Below are 12685 nucleotides of genomic sequence, written 5' to 3' on the forward strand. Positions count from 1 at the left end.
TCCGCAAGCAAGACCCAGACCTCCCTGTCGCTTGCCATTTCAACACTCCACCCTGCTCTCTTGTCCACATGTCCGTCCTTGGCCTGCTGCATTGTTCCAGTCAACGCAAACTGGAGGAACAGCCAACTAAGCACTTTACAGCCTTCCGGACTGAATATTAAGTTCAACAATTTTAGATCATGACTCTCATCTCCATCCCTACCCCCTTTCTGATCCCCCCCCTTTTTTTCAATAATTTGTATAGATTTTTCTTTTCCCACCTATTTCCATTATTTTTAAAAGTATTTCCATCCATTGTTTTATCTCTACCTTTTAGCCTACTTCGATCCTTTCCCTTCACCCCACCCCACCCCCACTAGGACTATCTGTACCTTGCTTGTCCTGCTTTCTACCCTTAATTAGCACATTCCTTAGATAATATCACCACCTTCAATACTGCTTTGTCCTTTTGTCTATGAAATATTTTGGCTATCTCCACTTATCGCTGGCCCTCTATCCAGCTCTAACTGTCCCACCCCTCCCCTCCCCCCTTAAACCAGCTTATATTTCACCTCTTTTCTATTTTTACTTAGTCCTGTTGAAGAGTCATACAGACTCGAAACGTTAAAAGTGTTCCTCTCTGCAGATGCTGCCAGACCTGCCGAGTTTTTCCAGGTATTTTTATTTTTGTTATGAATATTCAGACAATCATTTAAGACATATGATAAGAGCATGACACTTATAAGCACACTTAGCCCACCAAATGGTGTAACCAGTGAGGCAGGCGCAAATGCATGGGCAGCAAAGTTAGCAGCTTCCCCAGCAGCTGTAGAAAGGAATCCTCCCCATCACAGCCATTCTTTTACTTAGGCAAGGTTGTACTGCTCTTGGATCATTTTTATGCTATCATCTATTTCTCACAACACATGCTCCAATATCAAAGAAGTTGTGCTCTACCGAGGTTACACTGACAAAAAGTGTCTCTGACTGCTGTCCCTAGAATGTTCCATTCTGTGTTCCTCAGACTGTTCAATCAGGCCCTCCCTCTCCGATCTGTGTCCCTCAGACTGTTCTATCAAGCCCTCCCTCTCCAATCTGTGTTCCTCAGACTGTTCCATCAGGCCCTCCCTCTCTGATCTGTGTCCTTCAGACAGTTCCATCAGGTCCTCCATCTCCGATCTGTGCCCCTCAGACTGTTCCATCCCCCTCTCTCAGACCATAACACTGTGAACGTGTCTTCTTGTGGAAGGTGCAGCGAAATGGCTAACCTTCTTCCTCCCCACTTCAACACTGCCAGCTTTCACTTGTTGGGAATCTGACTATCTGGATCGGGTGATCCTCACTTGCCACTCACTTAATCCCAAGAGACACTTGTAATACTGTTCAGCAGAATGAATGTTAACAGCCTTAACTATCTAAATTAGCTTCCTGCTACATTGATGTGTGTTCGTCACTTTGCTGCCTTCCTGCCATCACTTTCTGCCTCTGGGGCTCCCACTTGCCTGCTCCCACCTGATTCTATTGCCCTTCCCACCGTGAAATGCTCTTTGGCAGGTTGCATTAAATTCCATTGGCAGTTATAAGTGCCTCAACAGCTACAGTTACTGAGATACAAGGAGCTGTGGAGAGCTGAGGTTTTGATATGGAATTCTGTTATGGTGTGGGAAGTAATATGTGCCAGGCACCCAAATTCACAAAGGAAACTTGGCCATGCTATCACAACGGTATTGCAATTTGTATTTATTACAAGAAGATTTGTGTACTGAATTCAGAAGTAGTGAGTCCACTAACAACTTCAGAGATTTAAAAAAATAAATCAAAACATATATTAACAAAGAAAAAAATAAACAATAAACACACACAAGATTACAGTTACATGGTAATTTACTCTTAAGAATTCCGAAAGTTCTTAATTAAATAGGCTCCCAACTACACACCTCCTTTAAGGCAACAGTCCAAAATAAATTTAAATAAGAAATCCAGAAAGGTTACAACAGCATCCACTCGACAGTGGAATTCCAAAGGCCCAAATACAACATAAGTTACTTGGCACAGCAGACTCCTGCAAAGTGGTTAGAGGCTTTTCCCCAAGGCTGCTTTACACAGTGTATCTTTCAAGATGTTACATGGCCACACATCACATAACCTTCCATCCTTCTATATATATGTTTGTTTCTCTTCAGTGTGTAAAATCCCATTGTTTTACATGCTTTCTAAAATTTACTTTTCCCATAATATAAAATATTTCATGTTGTCAATATGGGCTCTTTCCTTTTGGGAAAAACACACATAATAACCTTGCCCTATTTATCTTGTTAGTTGTAAACATCTTACCATCACTTTGAAAATCAAATAACCCCTTCAATTATCTAAAAAATGCAAATTACATTCACACCTTATCTGTGGAACCCTCATCCTTGCTTGTCCATCTCCATTTCAAAAGCTTTACACCCAACTCTTCTGATAATTTCAACCTTACAGTTTATCTGATTCTAATTGAATTAAATCAGTCACACAGACAGAACCATTCACATGCACAACCATAAACCTGCCTTACAATATCCTACAACACAATTATGAAAAAGTATGATAGGTTCGTAACACCTTCATCCTTATGGAAAAATGAACCATAATTTTAAAAGACAGCTTCATTTTCTCAACACATCTTACATTACTTACAATACTTAACTATATAGATAAACTATTACATTACCAGGTGCATGCATTAACATAACATATCCAAATCCTGTGTATTGACAGAGGTCATTTTCAGTCCAGTATCCAGGTTTTAAATGTCCAATTTCCCTTGAGCTTTCAGCAATGCATCTGTAACTAGATTTTCTCATCCAGCCATCTGTATAATCTGTAAATTAAATGGTTGCAGTAATAAACTCCATGGACAGAATTTTCTGCATGTCAGGCGAGCTGGTCAGGAGCAGGCACGGGTGGAGCTGATCACCACCTGTGATCGGCTGTGTGCCACCATTTTACGTGGGCAAGCCAATTAAGGCCTGCCCAGCGTGTCGCACAGCCGGTAGCGCTCAGCGCTACCAGTGCGGGTGGGGGGAGGAGGGAGAGTCGGGCCCTGCGCCCTTTCGCACATGCGTGCGAAAGAACGCAGAAATCTCCCTGAGGCACAGAGCTGCCTCAGGGAGATTAAGTTCATATTGAAATTTTTAGATAAAAATTATTTACACATGTTCCCTCATGTAGCAGTGTGTCACATGAGCTGGGACATGTTTGTCAATTTATCAGAATTTATTTATTGATATTATTAAACCTTCATGAAACAACATCCTGCCCGTAGTTGATGTTTCCTGAAAAACGCGAAGGCCACTTGGGCTCTTCGCCTGCCTGCCAAACTTAAGGTTGGACAGGCAGCCCTGCTAATTATCTAAATTAGTTTCCTAATGGCCTTAACAGGCCTTTGACAGTTCGGCGGGTGCACAGCCGCCTCTGGCGCGTGCATGCCCGCCGAACGAAAGACCTAAATGACGAGCGGTGACACTTGTCTGGAAGGTAACTCAATATTGCATTTAAATTTTTAAGTACCCCCTCATTGTCCAATTTGGTTAGAGAAAAGTAAATTTCAGAATCTTTCATTTCTACCTCTTTCTCCTTAGCTACCACCACTTTTGGTTATCTTCTCTGTCAAAGTACCTTTTAAGCACATTTACATGACACGCCCTCCGCTTCTTTCTTCTATCTGGAGATTTACCAAATAGTTTACTTCACTCAGTTTCTTTTCAATTCTCTAAGGTCCACTAAACCTAAAGGAAATCAAAGAGAAGGCATGAAAAAAAATTAGCAAGTAAAGTTAAAGAGTATCCAAAGATGTTTTACTAATACATTAATGCTAAAAGGTTAGTAAAGGAAAAAGTGGGACCTATCAGAGATGAAGATGGAAACTTGTGTGTAGATGCAGAGGCTGTGGGAAGGGTTTTGAATGAATATTTTGTCTCCATATTAACAAAGGAAAGGGAGGATGTAGGTATAGTAGTCCAGGAGGAACACTGCGAGATATTGGACGGGATAGTCATAAAGAGAGAGGAAGTACTCGAAGGGTTGAAATCCTTGAAAATTGATCAGTCACCAGGGCCTGATGGATTGTTTCCGAGGCTGCTGAAGGAAGTCAGGGAGGAGATAGCAGATGCTCTGAGGATAATTTTCCAATCTTCACTAGATACAGGGGAGGTACCGGAGGACTGGAGAAATGCAAACGTAGTTCCATTGTTTAAAAAGGGATCAAAGGAAATGCCAAAAAATTATAGGCCAGTTAGTCTTACATCAGTGGTGAGCAAATTAGTAGAATCAATCCTGAGAGATAGGATTAACTGTCATGTGGAAAGGCAAGGATTAGTCAGGGATGGTCAGCATGGATTTGTTAAAGGAAGGTCTTGTCTCACAAATTTGATTGAATTCTTTGAGGAAATGACAAGAAGGGTTGATGAAGGTAGTGCAGCGGATGCTGTGAACATGGATTTTAGCAAGGCATATGACAAGGTCCCACATGTCAGATTGGTTCGGAAAGTAAAAACCCATGGGATTCAGGGTAATGTGGCAAACTGGATTAAAGGTTGGCTTTGTAACAGGAAACAAAGGGTAATGGTCGATGGATGCCCTTGCGAATGGAAAGTTGTCTCAAGTGGTGTTCCACAGGGCTCGGTGTTGGGACCCTTGCTGTTTGTGTTATATATTAATGATTTGGACATGAACGTGGGGGGCACGATTGGGAAATTTGCAGATGACACAAAGATTGGCTGAGTGGTAGATAGTGTAGAGTAAAGCCATAATCTCCAAAACGAAATAGATGGGTTGGTGGAGTGGGCGGTAAAGTGGCAGGTGGATTTTAATATAGAGAAGTGTGAGGTCATACATTTAGGGAGGTCAAACAGTTACAGGGATTACAAAATAAAAGGGAATATACTAAGAGGGATAGATGAAGTGAGAGATCTTGGCGTACAAGTACACAGGTCCCTGAAGGCAGCAGTTGAGGTAGACAAGGTTGTAAAGAAGGCATATGGAATGCTCTCCTTCATTGGCAGAGGTATAAAATATAAAAGTAATGATATAATGTTGGATTTGTATAAAACACTGGTGAGGCCACAACTGGAGTATTGAGTGCAGCTCTGGTCACCACATTACAGGAAGGACGTAATAGCTCTGGAGATAGTGCCGAGGAGGTTTACGAAAATGTTGTTAGGGTTAGAAAAGTGTTGCTATGAGGAAAGATTGGATAGGTTGGGGTTATTTTCCTCACAACAAAGAAGGCTGAGAGGTGACTTGATTGAGGTGTACAAAATTATGAGGGGAATAGATAGAGTGGACAGGATAAAATTGTTTCCCTTGGTGGAGAATTCTAGAACCAGGGGACATAGATTCAAGATAAGTGGCAGAAGGTGTAGGGGGGACATGAGGAAGAACTTTTTTACGCAGAGGGTAGTGGGTGTCTGGAATTCGCTGCCCAAGGGTGGTAGAGGCAGAAATTTTCAACTCTTTAAAAAGTACATGGATCAGCACCTGCTGTAAGCTGCAGGACTATGGGCTGGGTGCAGGAAGTTGGGATTAGAAAGGGCACCTGGGTGTCCTCAGGCTGGCATGGACAAGATGGACCGAATGGCCTCCTTCTGTGCTGTAACTTTTCTATGGTTCTATGGTTTTAAACCTTGCCTTTAATGGTTCACCCAATATTGGTAATAAAACTAACACTTCCTCCCCAGCAACAAAACTATGTGCTTTGGCCCTCTTATCTGCCTTCGCCTTCATCACCTGCTGTGATATCTTTGAATATTCCTTTGCTAACTCACTTAGTCTGTTCAAATTATCTCTGAAGTTTGTCATGTAATCCCAGAGAGTAGTTTCTGAATTTTGACCCACTAACTTCTACTGAATCATCTTAAGTGGTCCCCTTAGCTCATTCTCTTCAACCTCTTCTTCCTGCACAATCTTTCAGATCCAGCTAATTGAATATCAGCATCTTTTCCCTGCCTTTTAAACTGCTCCTCTTCTTGTTTTAACCTGTGAGTTTGTGATCTCATTACTACCCAATCTGGAAACAATCCACGATGCTCTTTATGCAACACCTCTGTTAAATGCACCTCTACAGGCTGCTCCACTGCAGTTGGCATCACCAACAATTGTGACCCAGCTATATCATTACCTAAAATAAATTGAACCCTTGCAATGTGCAATATTTCCACTACTCCAACAATCACCTCACATGTTTCCAACTTATTTTTTAAATTTACTTTCTACAATGGAATAGGTTTAGCATCTCCATGAATCTCCCTTATTACCACTTTTTTCTGCAATACTCCCCTGGACAACAAATATCACGATCTCATAACATTAAGGATTGACTAGCATCTGTGTCTCTTAAAAGTTTAGTAACTTTGCCTGCTCCACCATGAAAGACTTTCCCTTCACTAAGGCTTTAAACAGCTTTTAAACAAAAGCTGTAACCTGCCCTTCAGCACTCCCTTGGGTAAATTGTGAACGCGTTCCCACTTCTTTACATTTCACTGATTCTCCCTGCTTCACCCATGCACACAACACTGGTTTGTCCAGATTCTGGATCTCAGGACCCACAGTACTTTTACTTCCAGAACTTTACTGCATTCCAATTACTGAAATGGGTTTTCCCTGTAGCCTCTAATTCGTTGACTGCGTGTGTTCACCTTATTACAATGAAAACACCTCAGTTTTCAAATGTTACTTCAACCCTCAACACCTTCCTTTTTAGTCTGAAGAGAAACTTCCTGAGAATTTCCAACAGCTCCTTCTCTTCCCTGACTACCCACCTTCCTTTCAGCTTCCCGTTTCCTATCCTTCTCTGAAAAAGGGTGACAAAGAAAGGGTTTCGATCTATGAGCTAACTCATAATCATTAGCTACTTCTGCTGCTTGCATTGCCATTTTAACCCTCTGTTCCTCCACATGAGTTCTCACTACCGAAGGAATTGAATCTTTAAATTCTCCCAAAAGAATTACTTCTCTAAGTGCTGCATATGTTGTCTCTACCTTTAATGCATGTATCCACCGGTCAAAATTACTTTGCTTTACTCTGTCAAGCTCTATATAAGTCTGACCAGGCTGTTTCCTTATATTCCTAAATTTCTGCCTGTATACCTCAGGAACTAAGTGCATATGACTTTTTAACTGCCTCACAATCCATCGATATCTCTTCTGACAGCGATGCATATACCTCATGAGCTCTCCCAACCACCTAGACTGTCAAAGAAATCTCCAGATTTCTTGTGTCAATTTCATCTGCTTAGCTATCTTCTCAACTGAAATAAAGAACATCCCTACATCCCTTCTCTCAAATCTCTGTTATGATGTGGCAGATAATATGTGCCAGGGGGACCAAATCCACTAGGGAAACTTGGCCATTCTATCACAATGGTTTTGCAATCAGAAAATTTGTGCATTGAATTCAGAAGTAGTGAGTCCACTAACAACTTTAGAGATTTTAAAAATTAAACTAAAACATGTATTAACAAAAGAAAATAAAAGAAAACAATAAACACACTGTGACGAAAGTGTAATTATTTTCATAATATTTTTCTGGTTTATTGTGAAGTAGTTTATGGGTTACAGTTGGGTCTGTCCGTGATTTAATCACACTTGGAGTCAAGTAGACTGCAAGCTTGAAATCATCAAAAGACACTAGAGGTAGAAAGGTACTTGAAATGCTAATGAGTAAACATGGATGCTGCTTAGCATGTAAGGTGTGAAGGGAATTTGCATTTTTAGATAAATGAAGGGGTTGTTTGGATTTCAAAGGCATATTAGTCTGTTTACAACTAGTTAGATAAGCAAGACTAAGGAGTGTGTTTATTTTTCCTGAAGGTTACTCACAATATTGGCAGTATGGGGCAGGATTTTTCACTGTGCAGGTGGGTGCACACCCAACCCGCTCAAGCGTAAAATGACACGCAGTGACATTGGGCGGGCGTCCCGATGTCATTGCGCACTTGCGTAATACTTCGGTTGGTGGGCGCACGCAGGAGTTGGCAGTGCGCCTGCTGACAATTAAAAAGCCTATTCAGGCCATTAAAGATTTAATTACAGTTGGCAGGCAGGTGAAAAGGCCAAGCGGCCTTTGCACCTTTTAGGAAACCTCATCCACGGGCGGGATGAGGTTTCCAACAGCGATTTGTCATGAAGAGATATTAATGTCTATAATGTTATTGCAAATTATTGTTAAGAGCCTGGGAAAAGTGTCCTCTGCAGTCACCATTGCCAAATGAAAAAAAGAACAAAGAGTGACATCACAGGAAAACCGTAAGTTCATTGGTTGGTAAGTAACTGCCAGTTTGAACTACCTATTCTAAATTGATTTCAGATTAAAGATGACCACTGGGGCCCAGGATTGGAGGCCTAACACTTCAGCTTCAACTCAGCAGAGAGAGTTGATTTTAGTTCCAGTTGATTTTAAAAAGTGTATTTTGAATCTTGATTCTAACTTGCTTTCAGATTAAAGGTAAACAGGAGAAATACTTTACAGATTGATAAACTAAAGACCAGTAGGAAATTCAAAAACAAAATTGAAAAACTAATTAAATAAAATAGAGAAGCATGATATGGGAGCTGGTGGACCCCATTGTGGTTCCTACTGAGCACAACTGTAGCAAATGTTGGTTGCTCGAGGAACTCTGGCTTAGAGTTGATGAGCTGGAGTCTGAGCTTCAAACACTGCGACACATCAGGGAGGGGAAGAGTTACCTGGATGCTGTGTTTCAGGAGACAGTTACACCCCTTAGTTTAACTACCTTAAATTTGGCCAGTGGTCAGGGACAGGAGAGTGTGACTATGAGTGAGGCAGGTAGAGGGATCCAGGAAGTAGCACTGCAGGAGCCTTAGCCCTTGCCCTTATCCAACAGATTCTTGCTCCCTGTGTGGACGAGATCGGGGACTATAGGGAGGATAAGCAAACTGACCATAGCACCGTGGTACAGGGAGCCATTCAAGTGGGGGGAGAAAAGAGAAATGTAGTTGTAATCAGGGATAGCATAGTTAGGGGAATAGATACTGTTTTCTGTAGCCAGGATTGAGAGTCCCGAAGGCTGTGTTGCCTACCAGGTGCTAGAGTTAAGGATATCTCATCTGGGCTGCAGAGGAACTTGGAGTGGGAGGGGAAAGATCCAGTTGTCATGGTCCATCTAGGTACTAATGATATAGGTAGAATGAGGAAAGAGGTTCTGCTAGGGAATACGAGCATCTAGGGACTAAATTGAAAAGCAGAACCAAAAAGGTAATAATCTCCGGATTACTACCTGAGCCACGAGCTAATTGGCACAGGGTCAATAAGATTAAAGGGGTAAGTGCGTGGCTCCAAGATTGGTGTGAGAGAAATGGGTTCAAATTCATGGGACATTGGCACTAGTACTGGGAAAAGAGGGAGCTTTTCCATTCGGATGGGCTCCATTTGAATCATGCTGGGACCAGTGTCCTGGCGATTCGCATAACTAGGGCTGTTTGATAGGGCTTTAAACTAAATAGTTGGGGGGAGAGTTCAGTTGCATGGAAATATATAAAATCAAAATTTAAGGAGAGAGTAAGAGTGCAGGTTAGTGACGAGGCTGATTGTTACCAAAAAGTGAAAGGAAGGGACAGAGTGTGTGAACGCCATATTGCACCAAAGAATCAGATAAGAGTATGGAAAATTGACAATAGGGCAAACTTAAAGGCTTTGTATCTGAATGCGCATAGCATTCGGAATAAAACTAGTGAGTTAACAGCGAAAATAGAGATAAATACGTATGATTTGGTGGTAATTACTGAGGCGTGGTTACTGGGAGAACATGTTTGGGAGTTGAATATCCAAGGGAACTCAGTGTTTCGGAAGGAAAGGCAGGAAAGGAAAAAGAGGCGGTGTTCTTTGTTAGTAAAGGAAGAGATTAGTGCTATAGTGAGGAATGATATAGGCACTGGAGACAAGACGTAGAATCAGTCTGGGTACAAATAAGAAATAGCAAGGGGAAGAAGTCCCTGGTGGGAGTAATCTATAGGTCCTCAAACAGTAGTTTAGCAGTATGGCACATTATAAACCAGGAAAAAATTGAGAGCATGTAAGAAAGGCACTGCAATAATCATGGGTGATTTTAACATGCATATAGACTGGACTAATCAAATTGGCCTCGAGGGAGAGTTCATAGAGTGTATTACAGATTGTTTCTTGGAGCAATATTTTGTGGAACCAACCAGGGAGCAGGCTATTCTGGATTTGGGATGAGATGGGATTAATTAATGATCTCATAGTAAAGGATCCTTTAGGGAAGAGTGATCATTATAGAATTTCAAGTTCAGTTTGCGAGCGAGAAACTTGAGTCCCACACTAGTGTTCCGGAGTTAAACAAAGGTAACTACATAGGCATAAGGACAGAGTTGGCCCTAGTGGACTGGGCAGGAAGATTACAAGGTAGGACAGTTGATGAACAGTGGCAGATATTTAAGGAGATATTCAATTCCTCCCAGGTAAAATAAATTCCAAAGAGGAAGAAAGATGGTAAGAGGGGAACAAAGTTCCATGGCTAAGCAAGGAAGTTAAAGATAACACGAAGGCAAAAAGCTAAGGCATAACAAATTGCAAAGGTCAGTGACAGGCTGGAAGACTGGGAAACTTTTAAAGATCGACAAAGGGTTACTAAAAAAAAATAAAAAGAGCAGAGGTAAATTATGATAGAAAACTAGTGCAAAATGTAAAAACTGATAGCAAAAGCTTCTACAAGTATATAAAAGGAAATAGAGTAGCTAAAGTGAATGTTGGCCCCTTGGAGGATGAGACTGGGGAGTTAATAGTGAGGAACACAGAAATTACAGAGATGCTTAATCAATATTTTGCATCAGTTTCCATGGTGGAGGACATGAGTACCACCCTAATAGTAACAGGTAGTGCAGAGAGTATAGAGAAGGAGGAACTTAGAACAATCACCATCATTGGAGAAAAAGTACTGAGCAAAATATTGGGATTAAAGGGTGACAAGTCTGCAGAACCTGATGGCCTACATCCCAGGATCTTAAAGGAAGTGGCAGCTGAGATAGTGGATGCATTGGCTATAATATTCCAAAATTACCTAGATTCTGGAAAGGTTCCAGTAGATTGGAAAAATGCTAATATAACAGCCTTATTCAAAAAAAGGTGGGGGGGGGGAGACAGAAAGTAGGAAATTATGGACCAGTTAGTTTAACGTCTGTCGTTGGGAAAATGTTGGAATCCATTATTAAGGCGGTAGTAATGGGGCATTTGGAAAGTCAAAATGCAATCCATCAGAGTGGTTTTATGAAGAGTAAATCATGTTTGACTAATTTGCTAGAGTTCTTTGAAGATGTGACAAGCAAAGTGGATAATGGGGATCCTGTAGATGTAGTACATCTGGACTTCCAGAAGGCCTTTGATAAGGTGCCGCACAAAAGATTAATACACAAGATAAGATCACACGGAGTTAGGGGTAATATATTAGCTTGGATAGAGGATTGGCTAACCAACAAAAAGCAGAGAGTCATGATAGATTGGGTCTTTTTCTGGATGGCAAGCTGTAACTAGTGGGGTGCCACAGGGTTCGGTCCTTGGGCCCCAACTATTTACAATTTATATTAATGACTTGGATTCAAAGATAGAAGGTACTATAGCTAAATTTGCAGATGGCACCAAAATAGGTGGGAAAGTAAGTTGCAATGAAGAAATAGGAAATTTAAGAAAAAGATCCAGAGCTTAGGACAAGCATGGAGTCCACATTGCCACTCCCAGAATCTTTCCAGAGCACTGAAGGCTTATAGCAGGCTCAACTGGAGGAACAGATTCTCCAAATACAGACAGCTTCAGGTTTGCTTAAGAAGTAACGAAAAGAATCAGGTCAGTACATTACTCTACGCAGTAGCGGCTATTGCAGATGACATAATAGCAAGACAGGGAGTCGATGAGACTTCAAGATCATACAATGAAGTCCTCCAGGCATTTGATGCATACTTTAGTATTCAAAGAAATTTGATCACCGAGTGAGCGAATTTTAATAAGAGGAAACAAAAACTGTGAATGCATGGATTCAATAGATTCATTTATAAACAACCTGCACAGAATTGCAACTACATTGTCCTTAGCGATGAATTAATACATGATCATATAGTAGTTGGAGTCTTAGATGAAACCCTATCAGATCTTTTGCAAATGAGGGAAGATTTCATTCTCAAAAAGGCAGTGCAAATAGCCTGACAGACTGAGCTTAGGAAGCAAAACAGAGTGGATGTTCATGGGGAAGCTGATGTCTTTTGGGAAAGAAAATGACTGATGCCATTCAATATGTCACACATAAAAGGGAAAACACAGTGAAGCAAAAGGCTGTGAAATAGGGAAAACGTGCACCAGTTGCCACCTTGAGATGCTTTCGGTATGGAAGAAAAACCCTGCACAAATGGAAAGAATGCCCAGCAGGGGGAGCTGAGTGCCATAACTGTGGGAAGTTAGGCCAAACTGTCAACTGATATAGAAATTCACCAAGGCTCCTTAGACAGCACCTTCCAAATCCACAACCAGTATGATCTAGAAGGACAAGGGCAGCAGATAGATAGGAACATCACCACCTGTAAGGTCCCCTCCACGTCAGTCATCATCCTGACTTGGAAATATATCGCCGTTCCTTCCTGGAACTCTCTACCTACACCATATGGACTGCAGCGGTCCAAGAAGGCAGTTCACCATCACCTTC

Source organism: Carcharodon carcharias, chromosome 6 (assembly GCF_017639515.1).
Source record: "Carcharodon carcharias isolate sCarCar2 chromosome 6, sCarCar2.pri, whole genome shotgun sequence".
Classification (NCBI taxonomy): domain Eukaryota; kingdom Metazoa; phylum Chordata; class Chondrichthyes; order Lamniformes; family Lamnidae; genus Carcharodon; species Carcharodon carcharias.